The 14,799-nt window shown below is 39.6% G+C and overlaps 1 pseudogene; it reads right to left on the bottom strand.

Annotated features, from left to right (window-relative positions):
* Nucleotides 1-271: 271 nt before the first annotated feature.
* On the bottom strand, nucleotides 272-14,573 carry LOC149200963 (receptor-like protein kinase THESEUS 1 pseudogene; annotated as a pseudogene).
* Between the last annotated feature and the right edge of the window lie 226 nt (nucleotides 14,574-14,799).

Genomic DNA, 14,799 nt, shown 5'->3' with positions numbered 1-14,799 from the left:
AAGAAATGCCACTGAATAGTACATCTTTGTAAGGTAGAATTTCAAACCTTAAAACTAAGGGTGGAAATCTAGGAAAATTAATCCATATGGGACTTACCTTGGATGGAAGTGAGTTGTGAAGCAAGTGCTTTTAAAAAGAAACTGAAGATTTAGTATTAGGAGTGAAGTCCAATGAAGCATTAAGATTTTCTAAAGGTGATCATTAATTTGTATCACAATGGCCAACTCACATAAGTTGGTGGATGAATCACCACACACAAAATATATGTGATCACCTTCCATGAGGATTAACTAATTGTGAAAATATTGTACTTGCAGTTGCACCTTCTGAACCTTCTTCACTTACAACATCACTACCCCTCTCAATATTACTATCACCAAAATTCTCTTCCTGAGAAAGTCGTAAGGGAATCTCTGAAAGGCGATTAGCACTGCTTTCATTTGGATCATCTAGCACAAAATTTTCCTGAAGTTGAAGGGCATATTCTAAGTTCCACAACACATCACCCATAGTGGGTCAATACCCTAGTCACCAAGACACTTTTCAGCTCTCTCCCCAAACTTTCTCAGGGAATTAAGATTGATTTTATTTACAAGATGATGGTCAAAAATTTGGCCAAGCATGCCTCTCCTTTCCCAATGCATTTCCCACTCAGCTATATTGACTTTCTCTCTCGGAAGAGAAGGATTGATGATTGGCCTTCCACATAGCACCTTCATTCGCACTACTCCAAAGGAGTAGACATCAGATTTTTTTGTCAACTGTTGCCTTTTGAAGTACCCGGGGTCAATATATCCAAAGCAACATTTGACTGCAGTACTCACATGGGTTTCATCCAGAGTAGGTCCAATATTTGAAAGATTGAAGTCTTCCACCTTGGCCACAAATTTTTCATCCAACAAAATGTTTGTTGTCTTTACATCACGGTGAATTATTCCCTGCTCTGCTCCTGTGTGAAGGTAGTGCAAACCCCTGGCAACCCCTATGCATATATCAAGCCTTTGCTTGCATGAGGTAGGAGGAAGATCTGATCCATACAAATGGCTCCTAAGAGGTCCATTGGCCATGTATTCATAAACCAAAATCATCTCATAATTCTCCTCGCAATAGCCAATAAGAGAAACTAGAGGACAGTGGACCAATAAGAGAAACCAAAGGATAGTGGAAAATATTATCATCTAAAATATTTGGACTAAATTCCAGAGAAAAGATGATACTTTCTCATAAAAACATATGTAACAATGTATAATAGTGAAAAAATGATAGGATCGTATGGTGATGAAGGCATACATAGTTCAAACCCAGTAAGTCCATCCAAAACTTGAACTCTAAAAAGCCCGTAAATTAAATCATTATAAAAAATTATTTGACTACTATTAGAATAGAGAAGAGAGTTGTACTTGCTTTGGCCCTATACCCAGAAGGAAAAGTACATTTGGTTGGCAAAGGGGCTGCCTAAACAATAATGTCCAGAACTAGATTGTAGACTGTCACTCTCTCTTAAAGGAAATAAACAAATGAATGAGCAAACGACCCTAAGGTTTAGAAATCAATTAGCAATAATCCTTGTATTTCTTTAAGGGGTATTTATGGTGCAACTTCCATTGGACCAACCATCTCGCATAATTTGGATCAAACCATAGAGTGTAAATATTGCAGGGATAAAAAAGAAATGTTGAAAGTTTGGACCAACCATCTCGCAAAATTTGGATGAGGCCATAGAGGGGGAATATTACAGGGATAAAAAGAAATGGGGAAAGTTTGGACCAACCATCTTGCAAAATTTGGATCAGGGAATAGAGGGTGAATATTGCAGGGATAAAAAGAAACGTGGAAAGTGATGAATAGTAAGGTAGCCATTTGACATTACCGAGAATTGCACATGAACCATCTCGAGGATTGTGATACTGTAATCTAAAAAAAAATGCATGAAAAATGGGAGCTTGCATTAACCAAGCAATAGCTAAGGTTGAACTTAATAACAGGTAATTTGAACAATTAGCTTCATCCTAGAGGTCTTTGAATGAATTTCTCACAGATGAAATTGATAAAACTGAGGGCTCATTGGAGATATGATGCTGAAGATCTGCATAAGGCTGAGGATAAACTGACTTTGAAAAGCCTTTCACCATTTGAACAACTCCATACAGCTTCTGAGGTGACATTGAAGAAAATGTTTGACATACAAATATTACTGAAGGGAGCTTTTTAGATCCCATTAAAGTCACCCGCAATAGTGATATTCTCACCCATAATGTCCTTAAATATGATCCTATCTACAAGAGGGAGGGCATCAGGATTATAGTAATCATTAAGATGACCACCATAGAAGTCGATAAAACCAATGGCATGCTTCACATTGTTCATGATCACATTGGATATAAAGATTCACTTCACCTAACCTCCTCTGCCCGCAAATGTATTTACACTGATAGTTGTTTCTGTGTTGAATACAAGAATATCTTCTACATGAATATCTGTGATCCCTCCAGACATTTCACTACCCAATGCAATTCTTGTACTTGTATGGATTTGACTGACTATGTGGAAGATAATAATCTTGAAACTAGGATGACCAAAAGCAATACCATACTCATCCAAGGAACTCTTTATCGCAATTGAATCATCGCTAGTGTTGATGTAACAATCTTCTCTGCAGACATCATTGCAGGGATTTGTCAAATTATACATCACAATGAGAAATCAACATTAGAGCCATTATGGCACTGTAGTGTATAAGGCAGTAACAAATAATCAAGAAGTTTCTTCTATGTTGTTCAGAGGTATAATTTTAATGTGACAACCACAAAATCAGTTTATAATGGGGCAACCATAAAATATTCAAACTGGGTGGGGAGGATCCCAATCATTGCTCCTAATCACCCAAAATAAACCCAAGTTACACAAAATTAGAAGGTTAACTACATATATAATTGATTTAAGGTGATGCATTCTTTTCTTTGGATTGAGGCATTATTTTCTTTAAATGGAAAAATTATCTTCTCTAATGCATTATTTCTTTGTGTATGGATGTTGGCTTGGTTATGCTTCAAATTTATTTTAGCCCATGCTTTTCCCTTTGGGAGGAGGACTTCATACCCATTTGGCTAGATAAGTACAGTAAAGGTGTTGATATCTCTGGAAAAATTTCAAGATGGTTCCTAGTGCTATCTCCCCTTAAACAATGTATAATCTAATAAAAGAATCTTAATCTTAAGCCAAGGGAAGATTCTAATAATTGAAAAAGCCAAAGTGTTCGAGTATACAAGAAATGCCACTGAATAGTACATATTTGTAAGGTAGAATTTCAAACCTTAAAAATAAGGATGGAAATCTAGGAAAATTAATCCATATGGGACTTACCTTGGATGGCAGTGAGCTAGGAAGCAAGTGCTTTTAAAAATAAACTGAAGATTTAGTCTTAGGAGTGAAGACCAATGAAGCATTAATATTTTTTGAAGGTGATCATTAATTTGTATCATAATGGCCAACTCACATAAGTTGGTGCATGAATCACCACACACAAAATTTATGTGATCAACTTATGAGGATTAACTAATTGTGAAAATATTTTACTTGCAATTGCACCTTCTGAACCTTCTTCACTTACAGCATCACTACCCCTCTCAATAGTACTATCACCAAACTTCTCTTCCTCAGAAAATCGTAAGGGAATCTCTGAAAGGCGATTAGCACTGATTTCATTTTATCATCTAGCATGGTAGTTTCCTGAAGTTGAATGGAATATTCTAAGCTCCACAGCACATCACCCATAGTGGGCATGTCAATACCCTTGTCAACCAAAGAATTTTCAGCTGTCTCCCTAAACTTTATCAGGCAGTTAGGATTGATTGTATTTACAAGATGATGATCAATAATTTGGCCAAGCATGCCTCTCCTATGTCAATGCATTTCCCACTCTTCTATGTTGACTTTCTCTCTAGGAAGAGAAGGATTGATGGTTGGCCTTCCACATAGCACCTTCATTAGCACTACTTCAAAGGAGTAGACATCATATTTTTCTAAAATTATTTGAAAATTATTGAAATAGAGAAGAGAGTTGTACAAGGATAATTTTAGGGGTGAATGTTCGCCCTTTGGCGAAATTAAGGGGTTTTAAATTTTTAGTGGGCGAATATTTTGTATCATAGTACATTTTTACAAGTCACATCAAATAGCCCACCTTATTTTAAGGGAGAGGGTAAAAACGGTAAATTTAGCCCTTGAAATTAGGACTTACAACCTTCCATTCGCCCATTTTCAAGAATAGGTTTTATTTAAGTGAATCCATTCGCCCATTTTCAAGAATAGGTTTTATTTAAGTGAATCCTATGGGCCAAATACCATATTTATAAAAGAGGTATGGTAAATTAATAAAAATATAAATAAATGAGAGGTATGGTAAATAAATAAAACATTTTTTATATTTACTCCATAAGTCACCTTATATACATGTAAGGGTGTAAACAAATAAAAATATAAGTAAAGTGGAGGTATGGTAAATAAATAAAACATATTTTTATACTTACTCAAAAGGTATGGTAAATAAATAAAAATATAAATAAACTAGACGTGTCGTAAATAAATAAAACCTCTTTTTATATTTAGTCCATAACCCTCGTTCTATTTATGAAGGCTCAAGAAAAAGGTTTTATTTAAGTGAATCCTATGGGCCAAATACCATATTTGTAAAAGAGGTATGGTAAATTAATAAAAATATAAATAAACGAGAGGTATGGTAAACAAATAAAACATTTTTTTATATTTACTCCATAAGTCACCTTATATTTACGAACACTAAAAAAATGGTTTATATTTAGGTGAAACCTATGGCCAAAATACTATGGGACAAATACCATGGACTAGATTGTTATTAATACCATGCAAAAAACCATTATTAACCCTAATATTAGAATTAATAAAAATAAAAATGGCACATGGTATTGACCCATGGTATTCACCAAAATGGCACATGGTATTGACCCATGGTATTCACCTGGAATGTAGCCTATTTAAATGGGGGAATTAAACCTTCATGTAGCCTATGCTAAGATTCACTAGGACTTTACAAAGTTTTATTATTTAGTGAAAGACTCGCCAAGATCTTACAAGATTTTATAATTGAGTAAAATATTCGCCATGCCTGGTGAGAGATTCGCCAAAAAATTATATATACATATTATATTATTGATAAAATTATATATACATATTATATTATTGATAAAATCGCCTTCCATTTTTCCTATATACCATGGAGATTCGCCCATTTATTATATTTATAAATTTAGGGGGGGTTCTTAAAATTTTCCCTGGAGTTGTACATGTTTTGGCCCTATAGATAGAAGGCAGAGTACATTTGGTTGGCAAAGGGGATGCCTAAACAATAATGTCTAGAACTGGATTATAGATTGTCACTCTGTCTTATAGGCAATAAACAAATGAATGAGCGAAAGACCCTGAGGTTTACAAATCAATCAGTAGTAGTCCTTGTACTGCATGTAAGGGGTATTTCTGTTGCAACTTTCGACTGGACCATCCATCTCGCAAAATTTGGATCAGCCCATCGAAGGTGAATATTCCAAGGATAAAAAGAAATGTTGAAAGTTTGGATCAACCATCTCATAAAATTTGGATTAGGCCATAGAGGGAGAAATACTGCAGGGATAAAAAGAAATGGGGAAAGTTTGGACCAACCATCTTGCAAAATTTGGATCAGGCCTTAGGGGGTGAATACTACAGGGATAAAAATAAATGTGGAAAGCAATGAATAGTAAGGTAGCCATTTAACATTACCAAGAATTTCACATGAACCAATATCTCGAGGATTGTGAGACTGTAATCTCCAAAAAATGCTTGAAAAATGGTAACTTGCATTAACCTAGCAATAGCCAAGGTTGAACTCAATAACAGGTAATTTGAACAATTGGCTTCATCCTAGAGGTCTTTGAATGAATTGTTCACAAGTGAAACTGAACAAAATGAGGACTCGTTGGAGATACGATGCTGAAGATCTACACAAGCCTGAGGATAAACTAACTCTGAAAAGCCTTTCACATTTGAACAAATCCATGCAGCTTCTAAGGTGATATTGAAGAAAATGTTTAACATACAAATATCATTGAAGGTGTTATAGACAATTTTGTGCCTTGCAGCATCAGGCATGAATTGTCAATAATCCAAGGGATCCAAAGTCCCTAAACATGATGTTCCTACCCCTAGAGGAACAAGGTCAGCAAACCAACAGCTCTCAGATCAGTTCTCCACCTGAAAACACTCAAAAACAAGCAATCCTGAAATCAAAGCAGGTGCTCCACTAGGCTTCTGCGCTGAAACTCAACTCCTCCATGGTGTACCTGCGTTGCAAAGCAGGTAGAACAAAGGCCACCTGCGCTGAGCGAGATGGGACAAGTGGCACACTGAGTCATTGCTCCGGAATCTTCCAAAAATGACACTTGGATCAGGAATTTCGCCTTGTGATGAGTCAGAGGCTCTGTTTCTCCAAGTGGAAGCAAGGTTCTCCAAGTGGACTCAAGAACTGAAGATCAACTGAAGAGAGAGAGGACACAAGGCAACTACACATCAGTTGCAAGCTGACTCATCCTTTCTCAATTCATCTATATATTGAGCTCTCTCCTATGAGCTCAAGAGGGGGGAATTTTGTGCAAAGTAATGATATGCTGTTGGTTTCACTATTGAGTTATTGGGTGATTGTTTGAGAGAGGTGAAGAAGAGCAATTCTTTCTACTGGGAGGTGTTGCTGGGTTGGAGCCTTCAATGGTTGTAATACTCTCAGAACCTTTACTTCTTCATTAATAAAAGCTATTGAGGTTCTTCTATGTGCTCTTGTTTCAATAATATATTGTGATGATTGCATGTTTGGTTTATGCTAATCCTTGAATCAGTTATGGTTGCATGCTTCTTGTAGTTTCCTTCTTTGTTATTTTGCAGGATCTCATTGTAGCTGGGCCATCAAAAGAGCAAGGAGCTGGGAGCAAGCAAGCAAAGAGAAGAGTTTGGATTCGACATTAAGCGCAAGGCAACGGTTAGTGCATTTTTTCATTCTCTCTTGCTTTCATAAAGAAGTAAACCTTAAGTAGTTTTCTTTACAGTTGTTGCTGAGGTACTATCACCCTTAGAGAGGGATAGGGTCATCCGAGGGATAGGGTCATCCGAGTCGGATACTTTTCCCTACAACAAACTGGAAACTCCGCTGGGGATCATATCTGTTTGATTGTTTGTAGTATTTTGCTATTCATTTCCTGAACAAAAGAGTACCAAATCGAAAAGCTTTTGACTATATCAAAAGCGAAGTAGAGGGCAGCTACTCTAGCTCATTCCTGAGCATGTTCATGATTTGAAGAGCTGATCTACAAGGATCCTTGTAAGCTCTTAGTGATAGCTTTTCATCCTCCTTGTCATCCCTTAGTGTGTGCTTGACTGATAGCTTCTGATTTGAGCAAAAACTGTGAATTTTTGAGAAAATTGTGACCCGGAAACTGTGAAAACGCAACTTTCGTTTTCCAAAGCAGGTAGTACACAGGCTACCTGCTTTGCAACGCAGGTCCCGAAGGGGCTACCTGCGCTGAGAGCCAGACTGGCTGTGCAGCACCTGCGTTGGCCCAATTTTGCCTTGTGCATTTGGGGTTTCCTCCCTTTTTCTTGCCTGTTTTCACTATAGATTTTGCAGCCAGTTACCAGTCTTGCACCTATTCTGAAACCAACCTTACTTGCCATCATTCCGCCTCTGTTATATAACGAAATTGTACTTGTTCTTTTGTATTTCTTCCATCATTTACAATTTCCCATAACGAAAGTGAACTAGTCTTGCTTTGGCCTCTTAGATCTGAACCTGTGTTAGGCATTTTGCTGGTCTAAAGAGTTAGCTTGTTTGCTGTCCATAGCTGATTAGTCTTTTTACTTTCGTCATTATGGTTTGATTTCATGTATTTCCAGTGATTAAACAAGTAAATCTTAAGGTGTCTTTTGATTTTGGACTAGCTTGTTTACTTTCGCTTTAAATCGAAATCAAAGTTATATAACAACTTTCTTTTTGTAACACATCAACATTAAGAAAGGGAAAAGAAAATACATGCATTGTGCATTTTGCATTTGACTGCTTGCATGACGATTTAGGAAATTTTGCATTAGTGTGTGCTCTATGATCTGTGTGAAAAGATTTTCCTTTCTTCTCCCTCAGTAGTTAAGATTTTCAAAGTTGAAAGATTGAAAAGTTTGCTTCTCATCTTAGACTGCATCAGGAATTTGTCATATACATCTCGTGGTGATCCTTAAAGTTAAACTGCTAAGCAAGATCAACATTAAAATAAATTCAATTTACATAACAACGCTTTGAAACATAACGCAAACACATAGAGGTCTAGGTAGAGACGTGTTCCGGCGTCGTTAAACGTAGTGACTGTCGATCTCTACGAAGGTGGGTGATTCCTCCTGAGAGTCGGTGGCACTAATACGGACTTGTGCTCCCACGTACCGTCGCGTATATATTGGGAGACCCCTATAGGAACAAAGCCTTTATCCATAGGAAGCCGTGTCGGCCGCCCTACTGATCGCAATGCAGTGAACACAGCATTCACGAAGATTGACCACACGTACCGTAAAACGTATTCCGTGGTTTTGCGAAAGGTTTGGCACACCCTCTACCTAGAACTCCAGAGCAGTTTCTTTTGGCCTTTTTCAAACTCTATAACTGAAAAAGTCCATCCGAGCATTTGTCACTTCGGGCTCGTTAAAACATCGAAGGAGACTAGAGTCATCTTTAGCTTTTTCTCGACTCTTAAAACATGAAAAAGCAAAGTTATGTCTAAAGCGTCGTTAATAAAATTTATTTTAATCGGAACATAATCACCTGTTATTCCCACGTTGATCTTTCAGTTGAAAAGTATGGAGCCCACCAACCAAGGAAATCACCTTGGCGGAAATCCCAATCCCTTCTCCTCTTGGGGAGATGTTGGTGCGCCTCATATGGCCACATTGTCACTTCCAGGATTGACAATTGGCCTACCTGTATGGCTCTTTTCAACTAATGTAGTTCAAATCGCCACTAATCCTGAGCAGTCGAATCAACAGTCAGACCAGTCTAGAGCTACCCACCAGCCTTCCACCTCTTACAATTCTTCCTCTGATCCTTCATCTTCACAGGGTAGAGCCGGCAAAAGTCAGCCTCCCATGGAGAAGAAGGAAAAGAAGAAGAGAGAAAAGAAGCAGAAGGGGCCTATGGCGAAGGCGACTGGGGGCAAGCAAAAGACATCTGACAAAAATCCACACACTGCACCGACCGGGCCTAAATCGCCATGTGTCATTTGCAAAGGGACCCACTTCCATCGTGATTGTCCTTGTATTCCCCGGATACTAAGGGACTGGTCCCCCAGGTTGCACAATCCGGTAGCATCAACCTCTGGTAGTCATGTTCATTGCAGTCCATCAACTAGCGAGAGTGAAGGACGAAAAGGGAGACCAAGATCACCCTGTATGTTGTGTGAAGGCGATCACGCCATCCACCGATGTCCATTCTTAGATGAGGCGAAGAGAGTTTTGGAAGATCGTCCGGTATCACCGTTACGACTTCCTCCTGGATACCAAAAACTCGTGCCTAATCCCTCGATAGTTGAAAATCCAGCTGGCCCGCTCAAGTGGTCAGCTGAAGTGTCCATCATTGAGAATGAACCTGCTGAATCCAGACCAGACGAAAGTCTAAAGGTCGAAACGACAGTTGACCCGGTTCTTCCTTCAGAGGTTTCATCCTCAAATGACACCGTCGTTGAAGATTCATCTTCAAATGACACCCTCACTGAAGAGAATAAGGATGACACCATCCAGATTCTTTTCATCAACACAGACTCTGATGAGCATCAGGGCAATGCGCCCATTCCTTTGTCGCAGGAAGGAACATCATCAGGGTCGTATCCGGCCGTGTATTCGGTCCCACCGCCAAGCAACCTGGTTGTATCCTTTGATTGGAATCAACTGGGCAGACCCCGGTTACCAGCCAGTATCCCATTCAGAATCATCATCCAAATCTACAGAATGGTGATGGCTGGAACTATCATTGATGAAGGGGCATCTATGAGTATCCTTTCCTCTATTGCTTGGAAAGCACTGGGTTCCCCAGCGCTCTTACCTGAGATGAGAAATCTATCAGGTTTTGATAAAGGAACCAGTCGCCCGTTAGGGATTCTCCCCAATGTTCCCATTACATTGAAGGGGAAGACAGTTCATATGAACGTCATGGTCGTCCAGGGACCCTTGGTTTATAACTTACTCCTTGGACGAGACTATATATATTGCATGGAGGCAATAATGTCCTCACTCTTCAGAGTTATGTGTTTTTCGCACGAAGGAAGAATGGTCAAGCTCGTAGACCAACTTTCATTTCCAGGATCACGCATCGCAAATAGTCAAATACCATCCCTTAACGGTTTATTCACTCAAGGAATGCCTCCACCCCCGGTTCTACTTCCCGATGAATGCGAGTGATTCAGAAGAAAGAACTGGGACCCAGGGGGCATGCACCCTGGCCTGCCTTGGGCAGAGGAAACCTTGGGTATAAAGTTGATTTCCGCAGAAGAATATGACTAGTCCGTACCCCGTCCGAAAGAAGGAAGAGAGGGTTGTTCTAGAATAAGATTCTTTTGTCAAAGTTATGTGAGTGAGATAATCAGCTTCTCACTCCCCTTGTCTAGATAATCAGGATACCGAGGAAGGGGACCATTTGCGGTAGCAAGTAGTAACCATCTTTGAAGACAAGCCTCACCCATTAAAACATATGTTTTGAAGGATAAGTAGGGGCAGCCTCCAAAGAAAGAGATTCTATTGCTGCAACAAGTGATCGCCATCTTTAGTAACCTAATGTTAGACATCGCCGAAAAGAGAGTTTAGTTTGCGGCAGCAAATAAAACCATTTTTCGGATAATAAGTAAGAGGCAGCGCCTCGAAATTATACTTTATACCTGGGGGCATGCGAACCTTTTGGAGTGCAAGCACGGGACGACTATTTATTTTTTAAATTTTTAGGTCCTCCCTTTAAACCTATAGGTCTAACCCGTTAAACTCGTAGGATTAGCTGTTTCCAGCTTGCATAAAGAAAGGATGTGGGGCAAAAGTCAAAACTTTCCAAATAGGAGCATAGCTTCGTGAGATAAAGCTCCTTAAAAAATAGCTATCTCACCTGAGGCGTTTCTTGTATTATGACTGGTATAATTGAGAAAGGTTTGGTCGCATTCAAGCTCGTTAAAAAATGAACTACCCCTTAAGGTTTAGGGGGCATATGCCTCGTCTGCATTATTATGCTGGGGGCATCCATAATTGAGCAGTTTTAGCAATGTTCATGCTCGTTAAAAAATAAACATAAGGTTGAGCAGTGTTCAAGCTCGTTAAAAAACGAACCCATCCCGGTAAATAACCTTGGTAAATGTAACCTTTGACAGCCATATTAAAGCCATTGGTCGTGTTCTTGCAGTCTCACCTCCATCCGTTCATTTGGCCAATTGTTCGTCTCCATATGTTTGTTTACCCATTTTTGAGGAACAACTGCGAAGAGTGATTTCACTAAGCCATCCTTGTGACACTGCCGTGATTGGAATATTCCAACCTGTACCTGGAATCTGCTGCTGCCCTGTTCATCACTCGTTCCTCAAAAGACGAGTCTTCTTTGAGCTCTTTTCACTGACTCGTAAAATATGAAAAGTTTGCCGAGTTTTGGCCTTCCAGCTCGTTAAACAACCGGAAGAGCTATCCCTCCTCTAGATTTTAATCTTTTTGGACCTGAGGGATTATTGCACAAAAAGATCGAGCGCTTGTTTTGTTCGGCTCGTTAAAAGTACCGAAAACTCATCCCTTCTGTATTGTTTTATACTTTTTCGGACTTAAGGGATTAGATGACGAAAAAGGAATTTTGGAGTTGACTTTATGTACCTTTTCAGACTCTCTAAAAATGAAAAGGACCGAGTTATCCTTGTCGTTAGACTCGTTAAATTCATTAAATAGCGACAAACTTGTCTTTAGACGAGAATGAGTTTCCCTATCGCTAGGCTCGTTAAAACATAGCGATGGGCTTCTCCGAAGGGCAGGTTATAGAACAAGCATATGTTATCCTCCTCAAGCTTGACAAAAATAAAGAGGTACTGGTCAGCAATGACTGGGGAAAAATTGGGAGAACCTCACAGCTTTAATGGTAGCAAGTTGCTCTTGAACATGACACTTTGTCCTCCGTATCACATCGGGTTGGGTTGTTTCATTCACCGGTCTCATCACCATGGTCCTCGCCACACCATCCACAGTTGGGGTAATGCTACCAATCCATCACATCAGTGTCGTTATATGTTCAAGAGATGTTGTTCTGCAAAGAGTCAACCGTGTCCCATCCACTGCCATACATTGTCCTTCATCCATTTCATGACCGCCACCCTAAATCATACATCACAGTTTGTTTTCACCTCATCACAATCACTAGCTCCGTTCCATGTCAATGATGTGGGATTCATTAAGGCCCTCCTTTGATGGATCGCTCCTTGTCGACATCAGCTCATTATCCAAGGAGTTGATCTAGGAACAACCCCTTCAGTACTTTGAAGCTTGCATGCCTCAATGGCAAGTTTCTCACTTCCGGCGACAGGTATACATCAATGACCTTCGACCAGAGGATTTTGCATGGTGGTCGACACCAAGTCCTTTATTCCCACCATGTGAATTGTACTGCTGTACCTTGGGGGTCATCATCCTTATCGGTGATTCCTCTCACGCTTGTTAACGGTTTACATCATTGACCGGTAATCAAGCGATGTATTTCCATGTTCGACTTCAAGAAATTCTCACATGGATCGACTTGTACATCGAGTGAAGATCGGAAGAGATTGAAGACCCCGGATCTAGTTTCATCCATCCGGGCTGCGATATATATTCAGGATATAAAGACATTTGATATGTACATCATTGCAGCAGATGATCATCCTTCTCAAAGGATGATAATTTCAGCAGAGAATTATCAGTCTACCATCAGACGATCGTCTGTTCTATGTACCAAAATGAATTTATAAAGCTGAGCATGGGAATGCCCGCCTCAGCTAGATCATGAAAAAGTATGAAAAATAATGTATTGTATTGTATCTTATTACAGGACACTTCTCAGCAGATTGAATGAACTTTGGATCCTCCTAATAAAGCATTTCACCCGATAAACGACCTCATACTTTAGGGGGCATCTGTTATAGACAATTTTGTGCCTTGCAGCATCAGGCATGGATTGTCAATAATCCAAGGGATCCAAAGTCCCTAAACATGATGTTCCTACCCCTAGAGGAACAAGGTCAGCAAACCAACAGCTCTCAGATCAGTTCTCCACCTGAAAACACTCAAAAACAAGCAATCCTGAAATCAAAGCAGGTGCTCCACTAGGCTTCTGCGCTGAAACTCAACTCCTCCATGGTGTACCTGCGTTGCAAAGCAGGTAGAACAAAGGCCACCTGCGCTGAGCGAGATGGGACAAGTGGCACACTGAGTCATTGCTCTGGAATCTTCCAAAAATGACACTTGGATCAGGAATTTCGCCTTGTGATGAGTCAGAGGCTCTGTTTCTCCAAGTGGAAGCAAGGTTCTCCAAGTGGACTCAAGAACTGAAGATCAACTGAAGAGAGAGAGGACACAAGGCAGCTACACATCAGTTGCAAGCTGACTCATCCTTTCTCAATTCATCTATATATTGAGCTCTCTCCTATGAGCTCAGGAGGCTGGAATTTTGTGCAAAGTAATGATATGCTGTTGGTTTCACTATAGAGCTATTGGTTGATTGCTTGAAGGAGGTGAAGAGGAGAAATTCTTTCTGCTGGGAGGTGTTGCTGGATTGGGGCCTTCAATGGTTGTAACACTCTCAGAACTTTACTTCTTCCATTAATAAAAGCTATTGAGGTTCTTCTATATGCACTTGTTTCAATGATGTGTTGTGATAATTGTATATTTGATTTATGCTAATCCTTGAATCAGTTATGATTGCATGCTTCTTGTAGTTTCCTTCTTTGTTATTTTGCAGGATCTCATTGTAGCTGGGCCAGCAAAAGAGCAAGGAGCTGGGAGCAAGCAAGCAAAGAGAAGAGTTTGGATTCGACATTAAGCGCAAGGCAACGGTTAGTGCATTTCTTCATTCTCTCTTGCTTTCATAAAGAAGTAAACCTTAAGTAGTTTTCTTTACAGTTGTTGCTGAGGTACTATCACCCTTAGAGTGGGATAGGGTCATCCGAGTCGGATACTTTTCCCTACAACAGAAGGGATTTTTCTGGATCCCATTAAAGTCACCCACAATAGTGATATTCTCACCCACAATGTCCTTAAAGATGATCCTACCTACAACAAAGAGGGCATCAGGATTATAACGATCATCAGGATGATCACCATAAAACCCAGTAAAACCAATGACACACTTCACATTGTTCATGGTCACGATAGATATAAATATGCCCTTCACATAACCTCCTCTGCATGTAGACGTCTTTACACTGATAGTTGTTTCTCTGTTGATTACAAGAATAGATTCTACATAAATATTTGTGATCCCTCCAGACATTTCACCACCCAATGCAAGTCCCGCACTTGTATGACGTTGACTATCTATGTGGCGGATAATAATGTTGAAACTAGGACGACCAAAAGCAATACCATACTCATCCTATCCACTCTTTATCGCAATTGAGTCATCACCGGTGTTGATGCAACAATATTCTATGCAAACATCATTGCAGGAATCTGTCAAATAATACATCACAATGAGAAATCAACATTAGAGCCACTAT

The sequence above is a fragment of the Pinus tabuliformis genome, chromosome 2_1 (genome assembly GCF_031772625.1).
Source record: "Pinus tabuliformis cultivar Carrire ecotype Pingquan chromosome 2_1, CPIR1, whole genome shotgun sequence".
NCBI lineage: Eukaryota > Viridiplantae > Streptophyta > Pinopsida > Pinales > Pinaceae > Pinus > Pinus tabuliformis.
This window is presented reverse-complemented; position numbering and strand designations above follow the sequence as displayed.